The 22,496-nt window shown below is 26.7% G+C and overlaps 1 long non-coding RNA gene across 1 annotated transcript in view; it reads right to left on the bottom strand.

Annotated features, from left to right (window-relative positions):
- Positions 1-22,496, bottom strand: part of LOC103575380 (ankyrin-3) — a 155,373-nt gene that overhangs the window by 54,207 nt on the left and 78,670 nt on the right. Inside the window, exon 3 of the long non-coding RNA XR_001345329.2 lies at positions 19,509-19,772. This is a non-coding gene — a long non-coding RNA (ankyrin-3). The remainder of the gene's footprint in view (positions 1-19,508; positions 19,773-22,496) is intronic.

Below are 22,496 nucleotides of genomic sequence, written 5' to 3'. Positions count from 1 at the left end.
AGAATTGTAAACTGATACAAATTTCGTATCATTTTTTGCGACAAATTCTGTATCTGAGGCTGAATATATACATTAATATGGAGTAATTGTTTTTTTTTTTTAAAGATTAAAAGTGAAAATGATCAATTTGGAAATAATAAATTTAGCTTAACTTAACCATCACTGTTTATATTCTACGGTTGGTTTGAACATGCGCAAATACATACAAAATTTATATTACTATGGTTCTAGATTTTGTACACATTTGTAATAATATTTTAATATCAATAATGATACTATTTCATGATTATGTTTTTTTTTCGAGTACTTTGGAATAATTGTATTGTGGATATTGACCGATTGAAATTTTTTTCACTGATTCATCTAAAAAGCGTACCAATAACGCACTTGTAAAAAATGTATTCAAGTCATGTTTAATGGTGTCTTGTGTAGAAGCGTATGAATCAAGATGATGTGATACACAAAGTCTAAAACCGCGTTTAATCCTACGCTACACACTATTTGTTTTATAATTGACTGCATTGAAACATAAAGTTTAAATGTTAAGAGTCAGTTTGAAATGAAACAATTCAAAACCAACAGCGCATGTACAAATTCAACTTTCAACTTGGTTAATTAAAATGACGTATGATTACTCAGTCGTAGTCGAAAACTAATTTAGCAGACGAAAACAAAGACTAAACTTTTTTCTGTCCTAGGGAGTAAACCGATGATTTTCAACCCGCTAAATCGCATTGATTGAAAATTGGTTTGTTTCGTTTAGTCAATCAGGCATTGAAACTCATGGTTTCAATTCAGGTAAAATAAAAATATACTTTTTTTTTTTTTTAAACAAACAATCTTACTTTAATTAAATATTTAATTTGTGCTGATTATTACTTGTATTTCCAGTCAATTATTCATAATTGCTCTTTGTATAATTAACTTGGCATAAAATATTTCCGAGGTAACTTTACATGATCGTGACAAGCATTTCAAGCCAACAATCAATAAAAGTCTGTCTTGGTATCAACACGAATATGTGGCGTTACTAATTTCAAAAGGACTTTTATTTTTATACGCCTTTTTGGCTTTAGGGAGCTTCCTAAAGCTAAAAGGGCGTATGATTTTATTTTCATTGACAATCAGTAGACTTATTCGAGAGTTACCAATGAAAAAAAAAAAAAAAAAAAAAAAAATTTGAAAGTCTAAAGGGCTTTTTTCATTTTCAAACTTTGAAATAAATCTCTAAAACAATTTGTTATAAACCAAAAATGATAGACCCTTTTGGCTCTAAAAGGTTCCTTAAAGCCAAGAGAACATATAAAAATGTCCTCTTGGAATTAGTAAGGCGATATATTGTATAATAGACAAAAAAAATGATGAATAATTGTATCATATAATGGTACTTTATATATCTAGTACGAATTAGTATAAGACGCGAGAGTGATGTTGATATATGAACCGTTAGACGTTTGTACTAATTCGCACTAGATATAAATAAAAGTTTTTGTAACAAATGCTTAGGAAATACCCCGTAATATATCTACAGAGAACAGCTTTAGTAAATCTGCCAACATTTTAATTAATTTCTCTGAAACCCCAATAGCAACTTGGTAGCAAACTGATGTCAAAATGCGGTCTAGTTTGGCGTAAATTTGGAAGTGTAAATTGACGTCAGATAGCGAGCAAAAACTGGAAAGAAAAATTTGCTGTCTCGCCGTCAATCTTACACTTGCGGGTATGTATATATATTATTACGCCATCTACTGGTGATAGATTACATTTGACAATGATAAAAAAAATCATGAAAACTTTGTCTACTAGAATGCTAGTTGACAGCAACTTTTTGCTTTACAATTTTGCTGCGTTACTGACCTCCACTTGCGAAAACAAATTGATATCAAACTGCCTCACGGTTTTATGCCGATCTGACAGAAAACTTCAAAAATTCAAGTTTTGCAGTCAAATCGACGTCAAATAAACAACAATTTTTGAATAGTAGCTATTGCCTAGCAACTTGAATTTTGGATGGAAGTTTAAGAGTGGGCAGTACTAATCGAATTTTTGTATTGTAGTTTTCTACTTACATCTTGAATCATTTGTCTCTCGAATGATGTTTGTCCTACACATTTTTTCGAAAACTATGATTAATTAATTAAAAGAAAAGTAAAATTCAAAAATTTGGTTATTACCCAGCCTTAAAACCCTCAGTTTAGTCGAGTGACGTTTCTTTTTTAAAAAGTGGCATTACTGACCTGCATTTGAAATATTTTTCAAAAACCTACGCCTCTCAAACTTGATAACTGACCAGGCGTGGGTTCGAATCCCAGCGGTTGCCGAAAGAATCTTTCACACAAAGAGTGTGAGGTCTTTCAGCCCTGAGGTCCATCCCGTCGCCGATCCATGAATTCGATCTGGTTTCAAAATTGAACTTGATTTGGTTGGACGTAAATTTGATTTGTATATGAGTCCGACTCGATTGGCTAGATTGGATTCGTCCAAGGCCTTATAATATACATATATATACTGAAAAAAAAATATATATATATATATATATTTTTCAAAAAAATTCCCCCTATTTTAACCCTAGACGTCACGATTTTTAAATTATTTACAATTTTTACGAGCGCTTGTAATACTAATATTATAATTAAGCGTAATCAGTTGATATATTACGGGGTAATTTATTAAAAAAAAGTTATTTGCCAAATTGATTATAGTTAAATAATTTTGATAAATATTCAATATAATTATAAGTTATTCATTATTTCATTTTTTAAACAATAGAGAAAAATTAATGTCTGAGAAGTGTAAGAATAGATGACGAAAAAAATTTTAATAATGAAAAAGCAACGAATATTAATTTTAGCAAAAGCTTTTTTTATTAATTATTTAATTTTTGTAGCTGTATAAAAAAGCAACATGAAAATAAAGAACCCTAATGTAACGTCCAAATGTGTTATCAAAGTAAAAGAGTCAATTAAACGTAAACCATCGTCTTTAAATTTAAATAATCCATTAAAATAAATAAAATATGTGTATTCAAATTAAATAACTAAAATTATAAATATGTCGGAAATATTTTAAGTTTCATTAAGTCGGAGGAGGTCACACAATAAAAAATATAAATATATATGTATAAATATATAATACTTAACCAATAATTAATTATCAAACAATGAAAAAAACAAAAAAAAAAGAATTAAAAATAAAGTAAGGAAACATTTATGTACAATAAAAATGACACTCTTTCTCGTAGGGACCTGACCAAAATATCTTACACTAAATGTTATCCTGCGTTTGGGATACAAATTATACTAATACATACCTAAATGTGTTGATTGAATTATTAAGTTAATATTTTTTAATTAAAAAAAAAAAAAATAATTATTGTTTATCTTTTACGTTTGTTTTTTTTTTTTTTTTTTTTTTTTTTTCAAATAATGAATCAAATCTATTAAAATATTAATTAACATAGCTTTTTTCATACCCTCTTTATTAAAACAATTTACATATTACAATTTCGAAATGAAAAATTAGAATCTCAGCTTGTCTCTCAGAGTCTCTTGAAGTCTCTAAATGAGCAACTTGTTATGGTCTTTCGGAATTCGTGGTGGCGCCCACAGAGACTTGTCGAGACTAGGGATGGGCGAATCATGATTGAATCGAATATAATATTCCATTGATTCAAAATTCAAAATTCAAATTTTCAAATTATTCGTAGCCTTTCAAATTATTCGTAACTTTTTGGATTATTTGACAATTTTCGAATTATCCAAAAGTTGTCGAATCATTGGTGATTCTTCAAATTACTCTATTTTAATCGAGAAAATTATGATCAGCTTTCAAGTATTCAATTTTTATTCAATGGAGAGCTTAGTTTTTTGAAGTAACCAGAACTAATTATTTCGTATTAGATTCATGCCTAAACTCTATTCACCTTTGACAAATTTTTGAATAATTGGAAGAAATATGACAATTTTAAGTCATTCAATAAGAAATTTTTGATGAACAATTTAAAAACTTAAAAATAATTCTAAAATTTACGAATAATTTAGAGTTACTAACTATTTGCACACCCCTGCACTGAAAAAAAAATTAGGTGCTACAACAGAATGCAGTCCTATGGGAGCAACATGATTTTCATGTTACAGCAACAAGACACATCCAGAGTTTGAATTTCGTTTCAAAATTAAAATTTTTTTCAAATTTTGAAATTTTACTATACTGAGACGAAAAATTGGTACATGAAACTTGTTCCTTATCTTATTAATTCCACAGAAGAAATCCTGTTGCTCTCACAGGATGTGTTCTGTTGCTGTAACAGAATTTTGTCCCGTTACTCCCACTGGATTGCGTCTATTTTTTTTTATGTGTAATAGAAAATCGATCTCTACAAATCTCAGAAGAAAAGATTTCAAAAGACCGTTTTAAAGTTAATCAAATCTTCAATGAGAGACTTTGAGAGACTGTCTTAGAGTCTCGAAATGAGAGACTGAGGATAGTCTTTAAATGTTTCTAAATAAATAATTAAAAATATGCCTGTTTATTCAGTCCAAATAAGCCAATTTCAGACCAATGGAAATTAGCAAGACGAAATAGTATATTACACTCCAAGAAAGGAAAGTGGGACATCGCAATTCACGTCTTGTCTATATATTATAATCGCAGAACAGTGTCCTACTTAATGTGGGGTGTACTATTTTATAACTGCACTGAGGAAAATGAGAATAATAACTTTTATCATGTAATCAAGGAAACTCGAAATAGGCCCATGAGTCTCCGAAAAATTGTTCTGATATACTATAATTATTACAATGGGTAAGAAAAATTTTTATTGAAATTTATCGATAAATTTCAAGAGCATAATAATAGTTATAGTATATAGCATAACAATTTTGTGGAGTCTTCATTAACTTGCTTTAAATTTGGGCGACAGCATGATAAAAATTGTTAGAATCTTTATTCTTAGTTTTATCCATGTAAGGATAAATAAATGACTCAGTTACGCTCACTGCACTAAGTTCTGACTTTCCCGTGTCAAAAAAAAAACGTTCCAAAAAAATTTCAAAAAAATTCATCATGTAGATCTTCTAAATTTGAGACAGATTGGATCTTCAAGTTGTACTTTTTTCGAACGATAAGGATTTGAATAGTAAAAAATATGAGTAATGCAGAACTTTGCGTAGGTGAATTTCAAGCGCGATGATAACGTTTTTGAAACAATTCTCAAAACGTATTTTTGATACATTCTTCTCTAGTTTAAAAAAACTTCAATAATCCCGACAGAAATCTCTATATTGACAGAGTAAAATTAAGTAAAAATACATTTTCAAAATTCTGATTTAAAGACGTTCTTATTTGTCTCGATATTTGCCTACATCAAATTTGGATTCAACTATACATTTTTTTACTATTAAAATTCTTAGAGTTTAAAAAACTTTTGACTATAAATTCTACAAGTCGAATTTTCTTGAAAATAATTTTTTTACGATGGGTGATTTCAGCCTGTTAGTAATTCATTTATTTTTTGTAAACTTCATTGTATCCATCGAAGATGACAGTTGATAGACATTCTATTGGTCTTGAATTATCTTATTTTGACTAGCAGAAAATATTTGAAAATCGAAACTTCAGTTCAGGTGATATGAAAATTATAATGTTTGGTACGGGATAAAAAACGATTTCAAACTTGGTGTGATGACAGTCAACCTCCCTCATCTAAAATAGTCTCTTTACATCCCTTACCTCACAATATACTATTTATTTTTTTCTCAGATAAATAAGGTAGCTGTATAACTAAAATGCATATCGACTGTAGATTTTTTTATTGTTTTTAAATTGTTATTTTATAAAATAATTTGATTCTTTTTAACAATCTCTTGAGATTTATTTCCTATTACAAACGGCTCAATTTAATTCTCAGTGAGACTTCACACGACGCGAAATAAAAGTATCTTCAATATAAAAGTGTATCTCTGTTACTATTTTATAGTAAATGAAAAGAGAATCCCGATAAGCTGCTCATGAGAACCCGCATAGTGTCGGTATATTCAATAAAAAAGAAAAAAAAAGTATAGATTACTGTACTTCTAAATATTCTCTCTGAGTTTATTCTAAATTCTTGATAATCGTGAGCGGTTGTCTGCTTATCCTTTAATCTATATATATAATATATATATATATATATATATATATATATATATATATATATATATATATATATATGTAGTACCACAACCAGTAATATAAAAAAAAAAGTTCTTTGTCTTCAAAACTAGTTTTATTTTTACAAAAAATTCTGTGATTTAAAAAAAAAGAATTTAAAATTTTAGAAAATTTATTTAATGAAAATTTAAATGATTATTTTAATTTTCATTATTTAAATAAAAAGTTAAAAATAATTTTAAATAAACAAACGAATAACATTTATTTATTCTTAATATAAGTTAACTGATTTAAAATATTTAAAAAATGACTGGATTAACTGTAGACGCTCGAGAGACTAAATGAAATTGTCATGAGTGATGACTAAAAAATAAACGGTGCTAATGCCATTAAGTGAACTAAATTAAATAAGAAAGAGAGAAAAATAATAAATATATAAAGATAAAATTTTACTACTGTTATTTTTTCCCATAGTTTAATTAGCATAAGAACTTTCGGAATTTAACGAAAAAAATATTGTGACAAAAATATAATGAAGAAAAAAAAAACTAAAGCTCATAGTATAATTAATTATTTAATTGCATTGTTAGTATTATCGTTGACTTCCGCGAATGAAAAAATTTAATTATTTTTATACAAAAATTATTGAAAAAAATTATTCAAGTAAAAAACTAGACAATTTTATGTCGTGATTTTGTCTGAAATTTTTTTTTCTTGGCAATTTCATCAAATTTGTCATAAATATTAAATAAAGGAAAAAAAAAATATTTATAATTAATAATTATTGAATATTAAAGAAATATATAAAGTGTTGAGATCTATGAGTGTTTAGAAATTTTTCAGAAATTCGCTTTCTATTTTTTAGATTTAAAATAATATTAATAAATAAACTTATCTTCGATGTTTAAAATTATATATAAAATAAATAATAATAATAATATTAATAATAATAGTGTAGGCCCGTTGACCGTAAACACGATTCGTGAAATATTAACGGGCCTCGCAAGTAATTATGGTCCGGGCTTTAATCGTAATGCACGCGACGAGCTCATATATTTGATTAAAATTTTTTACACTCGTTTGTTCGTTTATTATTTCATTGATTAAATGTCGTCTTGACGCGTGCAATTATAAACAAATTTTTTATTATATCATTTATTAAGTAGATTATCAATATCAAATGAAATATATAAAAGTATATAAAAGCTATTAACAATTTATATTAAAAATGAATAAAACGTTGAATTTTATAATAGAACTGATAAATTGTTATTTATTTTAAAAATTAATAATCCATTTTAAAGTTTTATATTTTTTTATTTGTAATTGAATTTATAAAATATTCATGAATATTATTTACTAAAGCACATTCAAATTTTTTTAAACAGCATAATAAAATTAGTAAATTTTAAATTTTAAAATAAATAAAATTATCGATGGTAAATAATTAAACTTTCATGTCGATGATAAAATATTAATAAAAGTTAATGAGACTCAGGGCCAGTATTAATTAACAATCTGCTTCAAATAGTATAATAAAAAAAGTAAAATATGATTTTTATGATTACCTGACCGTTGATCCACGACAATTGATCCGTGGACAATTGATCCTAACGACAATTAGTCCGAGCGATAATTCATCCGCCGATAATTGATCCATGCGACATTTCGTACTTCATTTAATAATACTAATAATTTTTTTTTTTCATCATATATATATGTATATATATTTATAGATATATTTATTTTCTCATCACTAATTATGTGTGTGTGTAATTTTAAAAATATACTGACATACAAATTAATGGAAAAAATTACGCTCTTTTTTTACTAATTTTGTGTGCGTGTAACTTTAGAAATATACTCACATACAAATAAATATAAAATCATACCGTTTTTTCTCTAATCCCGTGTGTGTGTGTGTAACTTTAAATATATACTTACGCATAAATAAATGTGAAAAATTACGCCCTTTTTTCACTAATTTTGTATACATGTAATTTTGATAATTTTTATTTAATAATACAAATAAAAGTTTTTCGGATTAATTATCGCTCGAATGAATTGTCGCTAGAATTAATTGTCTACACGGAGACAAAATTACGGTAACAGTTATAATATATAATGGGAATGGTTTCCATACTGCATGGTAATCGGTTTTTTTCAAATATTAATTATAGGAACGGCACCCATATATATTATGGTAATCATTCCTATAATTATGGGAATAATGGGTATAATTCCCATATGGTATCGGAATAGTTCCTATGGAATCATGGTAATCGTTACCATGTAACTATGATAATAGTTACCATAATATTATGGTAATGGTGACCATAACATTATGGTAATAATTCCCATACATTATGGTAATCGTTACCATAATATTTAGAAATTATAATAAATTTTTTTTTGTATTAAGCGTTTTTCTTTGTATACTTAAAATTTTATAATACACAAAAAAAACGCTTCTTATAAAAAAAAATTATTATAATTTCTAAATATAATGGGAATTATTACCATGATATTATTGTAACCATTCCCATATTATTATGGTAACTATTCCCATAATATTATGGTAATCGTTACCATAATATGATGGTTATATTTACTATAATATTATAGGAATAGTTACCATAATGTATAGGGCTTATTCCCATATACATTTAGGAACCATTACAATGCAGTTATAGGATCGGTTACTATTTGCTTGTGAAAACTATTCCTATGAGAATGGTAGTCATTACCATGATTCTTTCACATGCAATATGGGAGCTGTTACCATAATGATAGGAATTGTTCCCATACTTATGGAAACTTTTCCCAAAAAGTATGGGTCTATATCCCATAATTCCAAGTAATCATTACCATAACGGTATGGGACGATATTTCATAAACGTACTAGGAACAGTTACTATAATTTTCTCTCCATGTACAGATAAATTGTCGCTGAGATCAATTGTCGACGGATGAATTGTCTCAGGGATCAATTGTCGCTAGGATCAATTGTCGACGGATGAATTGTCTCAGGGATCAATTGTCGCTAGGATCAATTGTCGACGAATCAATTGTCTTCGGATCAACGGTCGTGTCACTGATTTTTATATTGTGATGATCGATTTTTAAAGCTGCAGTTCATATATTGCCTATAAATTATATTTTATGAAATCGCGTTAAAACTAAGAGCTTGTAAACGTTTTACAAAAAGGTTTGCCAATAATTTTGTTTGAGTTTTTCTTTCAAATGAAATTTCTTGTTATAAAACAGATACCAAGATTCGATACACCACTCTACAATGTAGTGATCGTCGGTCTTATTTATCAAAAGTTTACATTCGTTTGCAAGAAAATTTTGCACAAAGCTTCCGTTTTTACTGTACGAGTTCAACAAGGAGTGTTTCGTTTGTTTACTTGAGTGTGAAAGAGAAAAAAGTGTAAGCCCTCCCTAAAATGAAACGGTACCCGAGCTCTTTCTCGCCGAGAAACGAACCCGAGTCAAAAAAAATATTTTAAATTTAACTTAAATAGATACTTGGTAGGTAGTTAGTCAAAAGCAAGTCAAAATCAAGTGTGTTTTTCAATATTTTTGACTTACTTGTAACTAACTTGGCCTGCTTAACATCCATTTAAATTGAAAAAGTCATATTTAAATTATTTGTTTTTACTCGGAAACGGAATTATCTTTATTGGACTTGCAGAGTAAATGCAAAATTCAAAACGATATTTCTCTAAGACAAATTAAAATTTTTGAAAATACGAACCTCTGTTAAGCTTTCAGAAAACGCTTATGATTCTCCATCATAGGTTTCCAATCTTTACCTATGAATTATGTAAATTTAATTGAAAATTGGTTACCGTTGAATCTTCAAAGAAAACGTTACCTATCATTTCTCATACTTAAAAAAATAAATGGGATTTTCCTAGTTGTATTCATTAAGTAGATAATCAAAATTTAAGATCAATTTTTTTGTAAAGCAAATCGGAATGTTTTAGCCATCTATTAGATAAAAAATTATTTTTCACAACTCATGGTAAGAAAGCACGTCTCTGATTGGTTAAAAATGACACTATAAAGAATAAATATCGCGAAGAATGTCCACATTGTTCATGAAAAATATGACAAATTTACACTTTTTATATATTTATAGATATACTATTTATTAGTTACTAAACGATCCAACAGAAAACCCAATGAACAGCCATCTCGAGTTAGGACAACGGAATGTCCCAGACTATAGAATATCATATTACTGTATTTAATTATAATCTACAATTCACTATATGAACCTTGACTCGTCACTCTAGTTATTTTTGCTGAGTATCTATATATTGAAAACAATAAGAATAACTTTAAATTATTCCAAAAATCAATTAAATCATATTTAATTGTTACTAGTATTATTTAATAATCTTTTGCATCAGAAATTATCCAGAAATTAATTTTATGTAAATATAATTGAATATTATTTTTGGTTAATTAAAAAATTAAATTTAATGTAGTGTCCTTTTTTTACCAATAAAAGACATTCTTACTTACCATTCGATGCAAAAACTATTGTAACGCATTGAGTAGGAAGGACTTTCGACACTCGTGTGTTGGCAACACTCGCTTAACGGCTCGTGAACCAATCACACTCGTTGTCAAAAGCACCTTCCACTCGATGCGTTAATATACTATTTTTTTATGGATTAAAGTCTTTATCATTGAATGAAATTGAATAAAAAATAGTTTGTCTTCAATATTTAAATAACATGGAAAAAAAAGACGGGGTGCGTAAATAGTCTCCGAATCAAATATTATTACTTGACTCGAAATTCAAATCAAGTAATTCGGAAATTCGAATTATTAATAATAGATAATTATCAAGGTAACATTGATCGTTAGATTAACAAATACTAGATTGTTGTAACAAGTATATTTAATTTCATAGAGAATTATTGTGAATTTAACTGTAATATTGGTATTTGGTTCTCATACTTGAAATTTCTGTTTTGAACGATTTATATTAGCAGCTATGATAGAAATCGATATCGTTAATACAGCAATGCGTATTTTTGTGGTAATCATCTATTCACATAAAGTAAGACCTAGCACGGTGTGTTAGTTATCGATAGTTGGCTTATGGCGTTTTAATGTCATTTGGAAAGTGTCCCGGATTAAAAAAATAACTTGATTTTGGCGTAATTTTAAAAATTGAAAATAAAACAAGTCTAACAAGACAAAAGCAAGTCAAGTTTAAGATCTTTTTTTAAAAAATGAAAAACACATTTTAAAATATAAATACACACTTGGTTTTGACTAAGTTGTTTTACTTAGTATCGATTTACGCCAATCAAGTCAAATTCAAGTCACGTTGTCTTAAATTTGACTTAAATTTTTGAGTTAAAAAAAGTAAGTGTTGTCAAAAATAAGTCGCTAACAACTAAGTCAAATCAAGCCAAATAGATCAAAAAAGTCAAAATCAAGTTATTTTTTTGACCCGGAGTGTTAATTTCGACTACAAACGTGGTTTTAAAATGTGCTTAATAGATTTTAAATTCAAAAATCAAAAAGTTATATTATCTACTCTTACAAAAGAACAATCTGCAATTTTTTCATCCTAAATGGATTTTTTACTATATTTTTTTATATCATATTTTTTATCATTCACTTGATTTCTATCTATGAATTAATTAAAAGTACACAGATTATATTTCAAAAAATTATTGGCAATTTTTACGAAACATCAATTATTCAAATCGTTAACTTCATGATCTTGTTAACGAAAATATTGCTAAATTAACCATGCGAACAAAAAATTTGTTGCAAACAGGTTTCAAAAAAGTTAGACATTTAGAAAAGCTCTGAAGTTGAGATGGATTAGAATTTTAAGTTGAACTTTCTTGGAACTCTAAGGATTGTAATAGTAAAAAATATGGGTGATTTAGAACTTTTCGTAGATGAATTTTAAGCCAGGTGATTACGTTTTTGAAATATAATTCTTAAAACGTATTTGTACTATACTTTTCCTGGGTTTGGTTCAAAAATCGTTGTATTTGAAGGGAAAAATGTACTCTCTAAAAATGAATAAACGAAATTCACTAGCAAATAGTGAAGATTGACTAATTTTCATTAATTCAGTTTCAGAAAGTACTTAATATATGTTTTCAGGATTATATTTTGAAAACGTTCTTATTTGACTCAAAATTCGTTCACATAAGATTTCATATGGGTTAAGTTTTTTAGCATTAAAATCCTAAAAGTTCAACTTTAACTCTTTTAAATTTGAAACATTAAAAATGGTGACTATTCACTATTTTCTAGTAAGAAGTATGTTAGTAATTCAAATAGTGGTATACTTTTTACTAGCCATAAGTGAGTATTCAGTACCAAATAATGAGTTTCACTAATTCGTTTTTAGAGAGTTCTAATCTGTTTCAAATTTAGAACTTCTAATACATCTTGAACTTTTTTGAAATCTTGTTAGAACGATTTTTTTTTATATCGGAACGAGCAGTGATTTTCTGATAATTCGATTATTAATGTAGCAAAAAGATATTACAGTGACAAAAAAATTTTTTTCGTCAGTGTATAATTTTTATAGTTTTTTCTTTTCAGTGTGAAGATAAAAAATATAATTAATTGATAAATTACTATTTATCAATTAATTATATTTTTTGAAGTAGCCTTCACTTAATTAATATTGGTCCTCATTTTCATTATTTTAAGTCGTTATCGATAATATTTATCGCTAACTTATATATTACATATACTTATAAAATACATATACTTATTAAATCAATAGAAATTTATAAAATTCGAATCTAAAATCCGAACGACAAAAAAAATAAATAGACAACTCGCTAAATGGGTCCAACCAATTTCGTTCATGGAAATTTTAAGAAAATTGCTTGGAAATAGTCTCAAAAATTTAAGCCAGCAGAAATTTCAATAAATAATAGTTGAGTGATTTTCATTAATTGAAATATAAATAAACTATTTAGAGTAATCGAAATTTTGATATTTTTTAGAACTGAATTGTTTTCATTATTAATTATTATCATTAAAAAAATAATAATAATAATAATAATAATATAAATAATTTGTAAAAATAAAAAAGATTTTAAATTATTTCTAGAATTACAATTACAGATTATTAATATTTACTGTCTTTAAACAATCATATTGTGAATTTAAACAAAAACATGTGTAACGAGTTGATTTAACAATTAATTCAATATAATTATTGTACTGCAAACAAGCATTCGATATAACGAAATGTAGATTGAAATGTATATGCTACTATTTACATTTAAAACATTGTATAAGAAAAAATAATTATGATAATAAAAATAATAATAATTATAATATAAGTAATAATAATAATAACAATTATAATAATTGATAATAAATACATTGAAATATTATTAATTGAATTATAAATTAAGCAAACAATAATAATTGTAATTATTTAAAATATCCAATGGCCGTCAGATAAATTTTACTGTGAGCTATTTGTAATGCAAAAATGGTAAAAAAAAAAAATATCTTATTATTATAGAAAAATATTAATTAATTATTATGCCTACAATAAATAAAAAAAACTTATCATTAATATTTAAATGGTTTATTTATTTCATCAAAAACCTCTCAACCATGTCTTATATTTATTTATCATTTTGAAAAATTTTTAGCAATTAGCAATATCTCACTGATGCTATTCTATATAATAAATGTAAACAGTATGTAGAATCAAGTGAATAGACATATTGTGATTACATTATATAGATTGGAAAAGCGTAATTAGTTATGAAGCCAAGATTGTCGGTATGGTGAATATAGATTTAATTTAATACCTGACGTTTCTATTGAAAACAATATCAAAGCGTTGGTGGTTATGTATAGATGTCCAAATATATATAGTAGTGGGTGAGGATCTGCAGTCAGTTGAGAAACCTTGTGATGCCCCAATTCCAATTGAAACAGACATTAATCGTAATACTACACCAGTAGTAGCAACTGCGGTCATTGTATTCACCTCATCATTCAAATTGCCTTTCAATTAATACATATAAATGTATCATACAATACAGAATATCTGCTCTTTCTTCAATGTTAAATTACGTTAATTTACATTTTGTATAAAACATTATCATCGCTTATTTTTTTCTCAATAGAAATTGAAAAAATTTTAAAAGTGCACATCTCAATGGCTCACGTTATAAAAAAATGCATGTATACATTTAAATTTTGGAATTAAGGCCATGAGGATTTAATTTTGGACTTTAATATTTTTTCTACAGAATTATATTACTCTGAAAAAACGATATATTTATAGTTAAGATATTTTCTTTAATACAGTGGTCTCTCGATAATTCGAACCTTGTTAAGTCGAAAATCTCAGTAACTCGAAAGAAATTTGTATTCCCTTTCGCTGAACTCTTAAATATGCGATATCTCGAGTTATTTAGACTCTGTAACTCAAACTTTAAAAAAAAAAGAAGAATTTTAAAAGTGAAACTCTACAAGTTGTAGTAAAATATAAAGACGTTTTTCTCCGAACTGTCCAAGCTTATAGCAACCAAATATAAATTCCTATAGGAATGTTCAATGCTTCTGATATTCTTATTTGTAATGTATATTTTGTCTCTAAATTATTTTCTTGCAAAGCTGTTGACTGTTAATCAGTTCGTATCTAGACATCGTGAGTGCTAAACGAAAATTAACAACTGTAACTTTACAAGTTCGATGTTATTAACGCGGTAAAAACTGTGATGAAAAAAAAAAGACGTAGCAGCTTATTACAGACGAGCTCCCAGTACTTTATCAACCATAATTAAAATAAATATGCTTTATATAACAGAAATCAATTGTTTTCATAATATTCAGTCTATATAATCTACTTGCAAATTTCGAGTATCGTTAAGTCGAAAACTCTTTAACTCGAAGTTTTTATCACTTCCCTTGAAGTTCCAGTTATCGAGAGTCCACTGTATAAATAAATGGTAGAGTTAATTATGGAGAATTAGATTTCCATTCATTATGAATAAACTATTTATTTTAAATAACCAAATATTCTTGGCACAAGTCTACTTATATTAATAGTTAAGATATTGATATTTGAATGAGAAATAGATTTCTTAAATTAAATAGTATGGTATTTATATTAAAGAAGTCTACATTCAAATTAATTATTCAAGTAGTTCCGTTGCAAATATATTGGATTAAATCAAAAATAAAAAATCTTTAATTAATCGTAAAACTATTTGAGAAAAGTGAATGTATTTTAATTAATAATAAAAATGTCACATTTATTTTATTTTTCCAATATTATAATTTTAATAAAATAATATAAAAAACATTAATTAATGCAAAATAACTATAAAAATGAATATAATAAAGATCATAAAATTATAGAGTCAAATTAAAAGTAAAAATAATATTCTTTTAATTATTATTTAATTTCACATTAGTATTTTATTTACTCTAATTCTCTTTTTGAAATCATTCAGCATTTATCATCATTTTCAGTATTGTTTATTTAACTGACAACACTATTGAATACAATTATAAATGATTACGCACTGACACTGATTAATAAAAATGGATGCTGATTTATCTGATACCTTTTAAACAGGTGGGCAGTTTTTTTCTGTTTTAATTTCATTATTTTCCACTAGCGTGCGTGAGCGCCCTTGACATATCTTAATAATAAGTATGATCTTAACTATTAAGATATATTTGTGGGAAATTTAGGTAGCATTATTATTAAAGAACATTGGTTTAAATAGAATCGCAGTTCTCATTGATAGTAACTAAAATATCTTCAATATTAAGTGATATTTAATTGAATAGAATAGATTATTTAAGTATATGATCTATTTGTATTAAATACTGTGAAATTTTGTCACTATTTAAATTATGACTATATATATTCATCATCAATAATATATCTTTAATATAAATAAGATCTTATTAAAAAGTATCAACTTTAGCAATTATTTAATATCAAGAAATTGTTCTTTCAGTGTAGATGTATACATTAGTTTTCATAAGAAATACTCTTAAACTACACCAATGAATGCTATATTTACGGAATATCCATGGTACAAAAATAAAATGTTAAAACTAAGATTTTTTTTGGTGTTGCCACTGACATTTAAAAAGTGTTGAATTTATATCTCATACTACCCGAATTTTATGCTGTAATTTTAACACAATTTTTTTGCTGAAATTCAACACAAATAGTCTGTGTTAAAAAATAACATAAATATTGTTATTGTGTGGACCGTTTTTAACCTAGATTATGTTGATTTTAACACAATTTTTTACTGTGCGTAGTACATTTACTTTTAATATTTAAAATAGTAATAAATGAAATAATATCGCAGTGGTTAAATTTTGGTTGAGCGAAAAATAATGAGAATGAGTATAGGATACCGGTTAGCCGCATCATATGAAAAATATGGAATTCTATCTAAATGCAAATACACCCAGGATATGTGTATGTTACGTAACTGAAGTAGTAGTAGAAGCATATGCTGAAGCACACGTGTCGCAAACCTAAAGATTTGCCATTACATTGAAAACTTATTCCAAGTATGTTTCAAAAAAAATTTTTTTTTTTTAAATGAATTCTCTTTTCTGAATATTTCATCTTTTACATTTAATGTAAATTCATAAATTTAAAGTAACAAACTTCATTATTTTTGTTGTTTATGAATATGAAAAGCATCCTATTAATTACTTTATGCAGATGTAAATATTATTTTGAGTATATTAAATATAATATGTAATAAAAAATCAATGTATCGGAATAAAATGATTCAGTTATTCATTGCCACTGTGGCGTCAGTAATAAAATTGAATCGAATACAATTTCATCCGCTCGACTGATTGAATTCCAATGGGATCTGGTTAGAGTCATAATTCGGTGTTTTCTTTCTCAGCAGCCATTCGAGTATTTTTTTTTTTTTTTAGGTTAGGTTAGCTATCTGACACTTGAGTAAATTTAGGTCGACGAATATATAGAAGTAAAGTATGTAAGGAAACAAAAGTAAAATGAAGTGACGGCGAAAAAAATGTCACATGACACTGACATAACAATATAAAAAGGATTTTTTTTTTCTAATAAATACCAAGAGAGGGAGAACAAGTAATTGAAAGGAACTATTTAAAGCAACCCGAGGTGGCTTTTTAATCGGTCAGATCAAGTGGCTCGTGTTGTGACAGCAATTGTAATATTATATCAACCAACTTTAAATCCATTATATTTTCTGTGGGAACTTTTTTTTGCAATTCATTTTTATATTTTACTTCATTCTATTTATAATAATATACATTTAACGATACGCTTTATCATTAATTAATAATTTTTTTACTAAATAGAGTTTAAATTTTTTATTCACTGCTACCTACATAGCAAACAATAAATACTCGTGGTTACTATACCTGATAGTAATCAGTACTATCTGGATAAAAGAAAATGAAGATGGCAGTCACCAACTATTTACATTGTAGGGAGTGTCTAGATTATATTAATTACTCTGTAGATAGTACTCAATAATATCTAGATAGCAGACACAGCATTGTGAATAGCTGAGACTGCCATCTTTATTTTTGTTTTTTATAGATGGTTCTGACTACCACCTGAGATTGTAATGACGATTATTTTTTTCTGTGTTCATGCTGATAAAGTTAAAAGAATAGACACAATAATATATTATCAGCTAGAAAACAGATCTTATCTGTAAAAAAGTGCGCCAAGTATGCAATAATATGTTGAATTTTATTTTCTGCCGCTTAAGTATAATTTTTATACACTGTGAAAAATTCCCAATAAATTTTATTATGGGTGCATAGTAACACTGGATTATAAGAAAACTGATACAAAATTTACAAGTGTCCCATAGTAAACGTATGCGCAGACTACACGATTGTGGCCTATGCGCATACGTTTACTATGGGACACTTGTAAATTTTGTATCAGTTTTCTTATAATCCAGTGTTACTATGCACCCATAATAAAATTTGTTGGGAATTGTTCACAGTGTATAATATAAAAAAAAATTTAATTAAAAATTCTACAGGTATACTTGGCGAGCTAGTACTATATTCATTTATGACTTATTTAAGCTAGTACTGACGCGCTAAGTTTATCCATATGATTTTTAAATTTAATTTTTTAATTAATAAGAAATTAACAAATATCAATTAGTGACTTAAATTGAACAGAAATTGTCTATTTTTATGTGCCGCTTAGGTACTTGGTGATTATTTTGATTTCAAAAATTTCCACTCTGATAGATTTATACACTGAAAAAAATATTTATTTGAGCCAAAGATATCGTATATTTGGATATAACCAAATACATATTCAATTGTGAGAAAGATATAATATATTTGAGTAGTTTAATTGCGTGTAATAAGTGATTTATTTGTGGTAAAGAAATGATTCAATTGCTACAAATAAACAAGGGCTTCAAATATATGTATAGTATCGCCAAATTTTAGGTTATTTGTCACAAATTTAATATCTTTACCACAAATATATCAATTACTTACCACAAATAAATGATATATTCCAGTCAAATTATAAAATTATTTGGATCAACTGTCATATTTACTTGTACCAAATATATTTATTTGTCATTAAAAAATATTTTTAAAAAAGCCACAAATAAATTGATTTATTTGGGACAAATATTCATTTTTTTGAGTATACTTGACGCACTTTTTTTTACAGATGAAATGTTTTTCATGTAATTATTATTTCTGCAAAAATTTATTCCATTTACAAACTTTTCTTTCATTTATTACCCTTGAGTAATTTCAAGTGCGGAAAACTGTCTAGTGAAATTCAAAATCTAAGTGCTCAGTTGTCAAAAGATTTAAAAAAATCAATAGATTTTATTTTTAAATGGAGTCAGTGACATTAATCATGTACCGAGTGACAGAAACTTAGGGATTTGTTTTTGTGAGTGATTCTACATAACAGAATAACTGAAAATGTTTATTATAATATATTTAAATTCATAATAACTTAATATACCAATAAATTTTTAAAATTAATGTTAAATTACTATAATTATTTATTGAAAACGATAGGTCGACAGAAAACAATAGTAATGATGATAATAATGTAACTAATTCATTCTATGTGTTAGAGTATTGAATTTAAAGTAAGAATGATTAACAATCATCGGGACATAAAAAAAAGTCAACAATATTGTGATGTCCCGTAAGATATAACTATGTATACCACTTAGATAGGTACGTAACTCTTTTATGCGAAATAACATTACTTGAGAGCAAAATATATAATGTTATAAAAACATCTATAACTTTGGCATATAATACATTTGAGATATATTTCTTACCAGGGACAACGCATGCAGCTGGGCGCGATCTCACGGCGAGCGCCGAATTACTCGTGCTACTCGTACAACCACCTAGCACTGAAGACTTTCCCTTCCATCATATATAATATTCAAATGAATAAGATTGACTTGTTTCAAAATCGTAGTAGAAAAATAATGCCGAGTCAGTTAAATTACTCTCGGCAAAAAGTGTAAAGATCAAGACCTTTATGGTAAACCAGTTTTGTTTTGCTTTATCGTGAATGCCAATGTGTACCCAATTTCCTATAAAATAAAGAAGAATTAGATTTAAACAATTCATTTAATAGACAAGTTTAGAGTTTATGGTTTCTAGATTATCATGGTGAAGTCTATTGATATTATTACATGCTTAAAGATCGCTTACGTACTACTATCAATTGATTCGATAGACGAATTACCTCGATAAAAATTACTAGATAAAGAATTATAAGATTTTGTAAATCTTTGTAATAACTATAATTTTTTAAGTTTGGGTTGATTTGTTGATATATGTATATATTTTTTAGAAAAAATATTTATCAATTCTTGAGACAATTTTTTTTTTTTTTAAATCGTAGGCTAATAGTTTATCAATTTTTATAGACTTAAGTCATTGATTTCTAATAGATGGTAAAACATATTTAATTTTATAAGATAACCTCAGATCCGTCATATAAATAGAAAAGTTCAGGAATCCAAACATACACCTCGAACAGTCATGTTAAAATAAAAATTTAGCTTACTTATTATTTTGTTTTGTTGTTACTTTTATACAGTAAAAAAAAAATGTTGGAAAATCCAAAATGCATTGATTAAGATGGTTCTCTTGGCAATCGATGCAATTTATAGTTCTAGAGTAGATTAGAATTTAAAATCGATCGATCCAATTTTTTCGAAGATATTTAAAAAAACGGTTTTTCATCATTTCTTTCTCCAACGATATCTCTCGAACAAATCCAATGATTGAGACTGTTCTTACGGCAGTCGATGCGTTTTATTCAATTCTAGAGTTGATTGGATTTTGGAATCTATTGATTTTTTTTTTTTTGAGAAATTTCAAAAAAACTAAATAAGAATTTTTTTTCGTATTTCTTAATTATTTCAGAGTCTATTTGATCGAATCAGTAGATTAGTAATAAAGTGATAAAGCATTCACACTCACGCGTGCACTCACACATCATTCTGAAAATGCTCAGAATAGCTTTCTAGGATCTCCAAACGTTGACATCTGATAAAAACTCGATTTTCGAAAATTATCTATTTTTATAGCAGAAAGTTAAAACATTTTTTTTTTTAATTTCCATTACTTTCAGGCCTTTTTAGTATATCAGTGTCAAATAGTATATCGTCCAACAGTTTTAGATGAAACAAAGAGTATAAAAAAATTCCTTAATTTTTTTAACGTTGCTGCTCTACTTTTCATTGTATTAGGAAAGAGTCATAGTTGAACTTTGTTAAGCTACATTTCAAAGATGAAACTTTTAGCTACACGATAATGCAGCAGCAAGTGAGCTTTGTGCATTTTCCATTTACTATTTTATTAATTTCAGTATAAAGTCACTTTTTTTGCTGTAATATTTTCTAAATTGAAAACAATTCTACGAAAAAACTAATAAAAAAAAATAATAAATAAAAAATACTAATAAAAGCCAGCGAAATAAGCTTTTAGGGAAAATGAAGTGAATTTAATAACTGAAAAATGCTTCGTCAGGATTTCAAATTTACATTACGGCTGATTTTTTCCAGTCTTTCCTGTTTTCGTAACGAAGTAGAAAATTGAAATGTTGCAACAAAGATTTTTAAAATTTTTCATCAAATTGGATCAAATAAGCCGTTGAAAAAAAAATATGACTAAAAATTTTCAAAGATGTTTTTTTACAAAATAAAACCCTACTTTCGCAGATTTATCGAAGGTCTCACACTCTAAACTAATTGCTTTTTTTAAATTTTAATAAAACACTTTTCAAAAAAATAAAAAAAGAACAAAAATTATATTATATACACAAATAATTGATATTTAATAAATATAATTGGTCCTTATGGTCCCTAAATGTCTAACATTTGTGTCCTATACAAAAAAAAAATATACGACTATATAATAATCCTCTTACATAGTAAATCTGAACAGTGATCTAGCTGATAAAAAGTTAAGCGCCATTTATTCAAGCGATCGTTCATCACGATTTGGTTATAACATCGAACACGTCACTTTCAAACACTTAGTTGCAATTGGATTTACGAGATTACAGAGTAAGCAGTCCTTCTAGCTGAGGACTACATAAAAAGGAGAAAAATCAAAGAGCAAAAGGGAGCGACGGAGATAAAATGAACTAGGCGTTAGCAGAAGTTAAAATCGGAAAGGGTGCCAGTGTATAGTAAGTATAATAATAATAATAATAATAATATTAATATAAGGCAAAAAATAAAAAGACCCACTGTGATCTTATCTTATTCGCTGTGTCAAATTACCAACATACAACATCCTCGACATTTTTCTCGCTATTCACCCAACACTATTTATTTAACAATATCGTGCGTTAATATTATTTAGCATTGGCTTTAAAATAAATGTATAAGCGCTTTTTATAGACCTTATACGCATAGACCCTCGCGTGTTTCGATTATCCACTACTTTATGGGCTACTAAACATCTCTGTAATACTACAGCTTTAGTATATTGCAAAAATGTAAAGAAAAACGATATTTGCTCGCTGAAATCATCCTTGAGACTTTAATCATCCAATAAATTTTTTTTTTAATTTGCTTACAAAAATAAAAAGTTTTTATATTTTTATCAATTTTGTTATAATAAAAAAAAAATAATTTATCCTATTCGGCGATCGGAATGGAAGTAGATTTTTTACTAAAATAATTAAGAATCCCCATAGAAACGATCATTAAATAAAAAATTAAAGTAGAAAATTAAAGCTTACGTTATTAAAATAAATATGCTTTTGACGGAAATAAGCAAGATCTTTCTATTCAAAA

This window comes from Microplitis demolitor, chromosome 7 (genome assembly GCF_026212275.2).
Source record: "Microplitis demolitor isolate Queensland-Clemson2020A chromosome 7, iyMicDemo2.1a, whole genome shotgun sequence".
In the NCBI taxonomy this organism is placed as follows: domain Eukaryota; kingdom Metazoa; phylum Arthropoda; class Insecta; order Hymenoptera; family Braconidae; genus Microplitis; species Microplitis demolitor.
The sequence above is the reverse complement of the archived record's forward strand: the minus strand, read 5'-3'. Positions and strand labels throughout refer to the sequence as shown.